Here is a 6,752-nt window from a genome sequence, read left to right on the forward strand (position 1 = left end):
CTATACAGCCATTCAGCTGGCAAAAGCAAGACAATCTAGGATTCCAAAGTTACTTCTGTGAAACCAAACTGCAACATTTTTGGGGGGGGGAGGGCGGGGGCGGGAGGGTGCTTTTTTTGCTCAACATTTAGACATTCCCCCTTTTTACTAATGCAGAATTTTATTTAAAAATGAACAACAATATAATTAAAATAAAAATTATCCAATTAAATTAAGTTTCTATCAAATTTACCCAATTCACATTTACTATGAAAATAGCCTTCAATTTCACATTTGACGCCTTTTTTTGTTGGCACCTGCCACACTCTTCTGAAAACATGAATGTGCTATTGGCCACAAAAAGGTTGGGGACCACTGCCTTAGAGACTAACAAAAGATTCAGACAGTATCATGAGCTTTCATGGGTACAACCCATGTCTTCAGATGAATGGAATTATTAAAGGTCCAGTTTCTAAATAACTAGAGGATGGGGTGGGGGGGGAAGTGGGAAAAAAGAAAAAAAGGGGAAAGAAATAGTTAAGAGTGTCCATGCTACATGAAGCTGATATTGAAGGTACTAATTGTTCTTAAGTACCCATTGTTTGATGTTTTATGCCATTAGGATGTGGAATGTAGCAGGCCATCCAGCTAATGTCTTTATTCATACCTCTGTTATAAGAATCAAACTTGTAAATGAAGTCAAATTCTAAAGCTTCCCTGTGGAGTTTGCTTGAGAAATTGGCCTGAAACAATACAGTGACTTTGAGATCCATTAATGAGTGCCTGGGCAAGTTAAAATGTTCCCCGACAGGGCACTGTGTGTTTATTAATTCTCTCTTATAGAGACTGACCAGTTTGGCCAATATACAGGGCAGAAGGGTATTACTGGCATATTCCATATGAATGACCCCTCACTCTCACAGGCTTTGGGGGACAGGCCAATCCTCCCCTACAGACAAACCCTTAATCTCAAACAAATTCTTTCCAGTAACCATGCAGCACAGCTCCATCATAATCATCCAGGAACCCACCTCTGTAATCAACCCTGTTGCCAACTCTGTCCACACATCTATACAAGCAATATCATCACAGGACCCAAACACCACACCAGAGGCTCATTTAAGTGCACATACACTAATGTTATCTATGGCATCAAATGCCAGCAAGAGTTCCAGAAGCTAAGAGCCAAGTGCTAATTATCAGTCCTTCCCAAGTGGCTGCAACATGAGACTACTAGGAGCCTCTGGGAGCCCTTTGCACTGAAGAACCAAAGGTCTCTAATTGCTCTGATTTAACATCAAATGGTCTGGTAGCACTTTACAGACTAACGAAACATGTAGATGGTATCATGAGCTTTCGTGGGCACAGCCCACTTCTTCAGATGACTGGAATTATGAGTTGGGGAAACCAAGGTGACCTGGCACGATACAGGCAAGAAACCCAAATACCCTGCCGATTACTGATTTTCCAAGTCAGGTGATACTACCAAACCTCCCACTAGACCTGTGTTTCTTAAACTTTTTAAGACCAAGGATCACCAAACAATTTTTTTTATGAGGAATACCAAGGACTTTTTGTTGAGGGGGAAAAGGGGGGGGGGGTAAAGGGGGGCAAGTTATTGAGCAAAAAAAAGTTGCCTGCCCCTTTAAGGGCAGCCATTTTGAACTCTGTTGCTCTCCGTGGCACACCACTGAACACTGCCCTAGACATTTTGTCCTGTCCAGTCCCACTGAAACATATGTCTTTGTTAGAGCCTGGCACGTGTTGGGCGCCTGTTGTAGGTCTCAGCCCAGTTCCTAAAAACACAGGGGCGTATCCAGTTCCTAAAAAACACAGGGACTGATTTGGTCAATTATACAAATAGGAGCCACAGTGAGCTTTAATCCCCGAATCCCAGCTCAGTTTTGAGCTTTAGACCCATATGGAGCATCTCCACATAAACCCTTAAAAGTCCTGTTGAGTGGCAGCTGTGGGTGGCTTCTGCACAGTGAGATTTCTGGCTCTCAGTCCAGTGTCTGACATACGTGTTCTCATCTCTAAAGCTGCTGCCACAACAGGTGTTGATGTAACCCCACCAAAGGTGTTCCCATCTGAGCAGGCCAGCGCTGAACTGCTCCCCTTTCATTAGGAGCAAGGCACGGAGCTGGAACACTTGCCCAGCTGCTGCCCATACTCTGTTAGCAGACAGAGAAGCTCAGCACAGCCAGACTGTCTTATCAGCATCCAAGAATCCCAAAACATCCCAAGCAAATCAAATTAACAACAAAGCACAAACCCAGCTGTTTCCGCCTATAATTATCCCCACAATACATGTGAGCAGCCTCAGCACCTGCATGAGACTTGAGGGGTGAGGTTTGAGCTTCTCCCAAACCCAAGGCTTGGAGTCAAATATGGCCCCTCCCAAGCTGAGCTGGCATGCTCTGCCCCTTGCCATAGTGAGCAAACCCCTTCCCCTCCAGGTGCTTCTGCAGACATGGAATTTCCTGAGCTTTCTGGAGGAAAGGGCTGCATTTTATGATTATGGTGCGACTCCTGACCATCACATTGCAGCTAGAAAGGGGGCTACAAGATTATCCTTCTCCTGTGTGTATTTTCTGGTGCACCACAGAATATCATCCCGAGCCCTGTGAAATGGAAGCCAGAGTCATTAATATGATTGTGAAATGTACATGCAGACACTAAGAATATGCTCTTAATGTCTGCATCAAGGCAGAGTGAACAAGCAGGTTTTCTGTCAGACAGAAGGGCTGCGTCTAGACTGGCAAGTTTTTCCACAAAAGCAGTTGCTTTTGTGGAAAAACTTGCCAGCTGTCTACACTGGCCACTTGAATTTCCGCAAGAACACTGACTTCCTACTGTCTGAAATCAGTGCTTCTTGCGGAAATACTGTGCTGCTCCCGTTCGGGCAAAAGTCCTTTTGTGCAAAAGTTTTGCACAAAAGGGCCAGTGTAGACAGCTCAGATTTGTTTTGCGCAAAAAAGCCCCGAGCGCGAAAATGGTGATCAGGGCTTTTTTTGCAGAAAAGTGCGTCTAGATTGGCAGACGCTTTTCCACAAAAAGTGCTTTTGCGGAAAAGCGTCCATGCCAATCTAGACGCTCTTTTCTGCAAATGCTTTTAACAGAAAAGTTTTCCGTTAAAAGCATTTGCGGAAAATCATGCCAGTCTAGACGTAGCCAAGATGTTTATTCCCCTGCCCTTCTGGCCCGTAAATGAAGCCTTGTAAGTTAACACAATGGAGAGTCATTTACACACAAATCAGTAGGGGGATATGAAATCGACAAGAAGACAGCACTCCAGAAAACAAAACACGGGGTTGGGAGGAGGATAGCCAGACTCTGGAATCAGACAAGGAGAAGGCAGGGAAGACTCCTCTTTATCCTGCATCTGGAAAGTAAGAAGGCAGCGCGATTATATTCATTAAAATAAAATTGCAGTCTGGCTTAGCTAAAATGCTTCAAAAGACATTTGGGGTGTGATGCGCTTCTTTACACAGGGTTTGGCCTAGGTTAACTTTAGTATCTGGAACGTGTGTTATTATTTTGTTTTATATGTAAACCTTTAGTTTCCCTTATCCTCACTCACTAGCTCTTGTATATTTGGTAATAAATTTATTTTTGTTGTCACTACTAATATATCTCAATGCTAGGGTATTGCTGATTCTGAGCTGAATCATCCAGGCAAGTGTGTATGCTGTTCCTTTGAGGACAGCAGCAGTGTTCCCTGTAAGTTGAGTGCCTGGGCAGACACCCAGGAAAGATTTAAATGCTGCACAGCTGATTAGCAGAGCACCCACAGTGCCCAGAGACTGCCATATGTATTTTTATTGGTGGTACACATCCACACATGCCTTGGTGCACACAACAAAATTCATCCTACACCTGGATGAAAACATTAGAGGGAACACTGAACAGCAGCCCTGGCATTTTTGGGATAAAAGATTGGACACAACATGGGAATGGGCTGCATCTATTGCTAACCTGTAAGGCAAAGCAAGGGCTACCAGAGTCCAGAGAAGAATACCTGTATGGCTAATGCTTAAAATTAAGCATAAGCAAGACTCACTCTTGCTGGATACATAGGGATAACAAGGTAACTCTCAGTCCCGGGCACCCTGAGCCATCATGGGTGGCAAATTTATACTGTGTGTACTAGGAGATAGGCTGAGATCCACAAAACTCATCACACAGAATCACCCAGAAGACTTATGATTGTTCTGTCCCCACATCTTTAACATAGATCATAGAACTGGAAGAGACCTGGAGAGGTCATCAAGTCCAGTCCCCTGCCCTCACGGCAGGATCAAGCACCATCTTAAGTTGCAGCCCTTGGCATGAACTTAAGAGTATCATTGTGGGCCCCAGTGCTTTCAAAGTTGAGTAGCCCAGTTCTAGACCATCCCCAACAGCTGTCTGTCCAACCCGCTCGTCAATTTCTCCAATGATGGAGATTCCACAACCTCCCTAAGCAATTTATTCCAGTGTTTATCCACCCTGATAGGAAGTTTTTCCTAATATCCAACCTAAAACTCTGGGTGCAATTTAAGCTCATTGTTTCTTGTCCTACCATCAGAGCCCCTCTGACATGAGCCCCCAGAAGAGTCAATCTAGCCCTAGGTTGAGAGTCTTGCCACCTCTCTCCCTGCAGGGCTGGAGCCTGAGGGAACCCTGGTGCCTGAGTTGCAGGAGTGAAAGTGCGTATCATTTGGGGACCAGGTCAGTGAAAGGTGGGGTTTTGCATCTCACTTGTGTGGTCCCTGACTGATTTTTGGGGGCAGGGGTTAAGTGGCCCCTCCAACTCCAAAAAGGTTCCTACCCCTGCCCCGTGGGGAGAGGCCTTTAGGTTTTTCAGTGAGACAGCTGTGGAACGGGGCTGAGGAAAGGGGAAATTGCTGCTCTGTCCTAGCTCAGGCAGGTATGACACTCCCAAGAGGAGCCAGATATGAGGCGCCTCCCACCACCTGCCCTGAGCACGAGGGAGTCTTGGCTCTGTGTGCTGGGGATCGAAGTCCCTGAAGCCCCTAGCCTCTGGCAGCACAAGTCTAGCCTTCCTACACAGGCAGCAAATGACTCCCTCCCGAGCCTTCACCAAGTGGTTCCACAGGGCCCAGGCACAGTACGCTTGCAGCAATCCCAGGCTGCCTAGAAGCACTCTCCCAAGTTTACGTTCCGTGCTCATCAGCAGGCAACCTCCCTGGATTGGTCTCCCCTGTATGCCAATACCAGATGTCCCAAAGGGAGGGAACACAATAGATAATCCTGACATGATCCCTCGCCTGTCATCCATTTCCAGACAAACAGAGGCTAGGGACACCATTCCTACAGTTCAAGTCCTAGTTTTCACAATATCCTCTAGCAAGGAGTTCTACAGGTTGACTGTGCACTGAGTGAAGAAAAACTTCCTTTTGTTTGTTTTAAACCTACTGCCTATTTATTTCATTTGGTGACTTTAGTTCTTATATTGTAGGAATGAGTAAATAACTTTTCCTTATTCATTTTTTCCACGCCACTCATGATTTTATAGACCTCTATCATATCCCCCTTAGTCTCCTCTTTTCTAAGCTGAAAAGTCCAAGTCTCTAATCTCTTCATATGGGACCTGTTCCAAATCCCTACATTTTTGTTGCCTTTGTCTGAACCTTTTCCAATGCCAAGAGATCTTTTTGAGATGAGGCAACCACATCTGTATGCAGTAGTCAAGATGTAGGCATACCATGATTTTATATAGGCAATAAGATATTCTGAACAGCTCTTCTCTGAGACAGCCTGAGCACCTCTGCTGGTGACTCAATGCAGCCTTCAGGGACACATCGACCATATGTGCACACAGCACTGGACACAGGACCGGTTCCCACAGTTCATAGCCAGAGAGACACTGCTCATGCACCGTTCTTTAGGGAACCATAATACGCATTCTTAGAGCCAGGGTTTTAGCCTGTCAGCCTCGCGCATGGCAGAACTGGCCACAGACTGCACACTGGTATCTCATGGCACACGGGAAAAAGCCTCACACAGGCCACTCCTGTGCAAAGCCCCAGCCCACATGCTCCTTTCCTGAGTAATGTTCCCAGCAGTGCCCAGCAGCTGCTAAAGGCCCAGGGCAGGAGAGGGTAGTCTAGACTTGCACTGGATGGCAAAATCCCTCTAGCGCACATGGTGCAGAGCCTGGTGCAGCCACATCAGCAGGGACGGAATTGGGTTAGGAGCAGCCACAGTAGGGCATCATAAGCTGAATTTAGGTTTTATGTAAATGGAATTAAACCAGCAGAGCTGTGTCTCATACTGTCAGATGCACCTAAGCCTTAGTTTCAAAGTGATTAAGGCATACCTTTGAAAATGGGTCTTAGGCACTTTTGAAAGTACTGCTCTGTCTAATGTGCTGAGTGAAGATTGGGTCCACGAAGCCCTTCCTGCAGAGGCATGGCTGGCCCACTCCATGCTAACAGCTCTTCTCAAACCTTGGTACACAGCTTGGCTCAAAAAGCAGCACAGGGAGGCAATGTCATCCACTTTCCTGTTTCCATTGCTGCAGCAGTGCCTCCAGCTCGCTGCTTTGTTGTAGGACTCATTTGTACCAAGAAGTGCAGACATCACAGCATTGCGGAGGCCACCCTTCACTCCAAACTGCTGGGACTCTTCTGGGCCACTCGAGGCTTTCTGCAAATGTCTGCCGGGGGAAATGGGTTGTGCCTGGCTGTCAAAAGCAGGGGTGAGGAACTTTTTTGGGTCAGAGGCCAGTGACCCACAGAAAAATAATTTGGGGGCTGCACAAAAGT

The sequence above is a fragment of the Pelodiscus sinensis genome, chromosome 28 (genome assembly GCF_049634645.1).
Source record: "Pelodiscus sinensis isolate JC-2024 chromosome 28, ASM4963464v1, whole genome shotgun sequence".
NCBI lineage: Eukaryota > Metazoa > Chordata > Testudines > Trionychidae > Pelodiscus > Pelodiscus sinensis.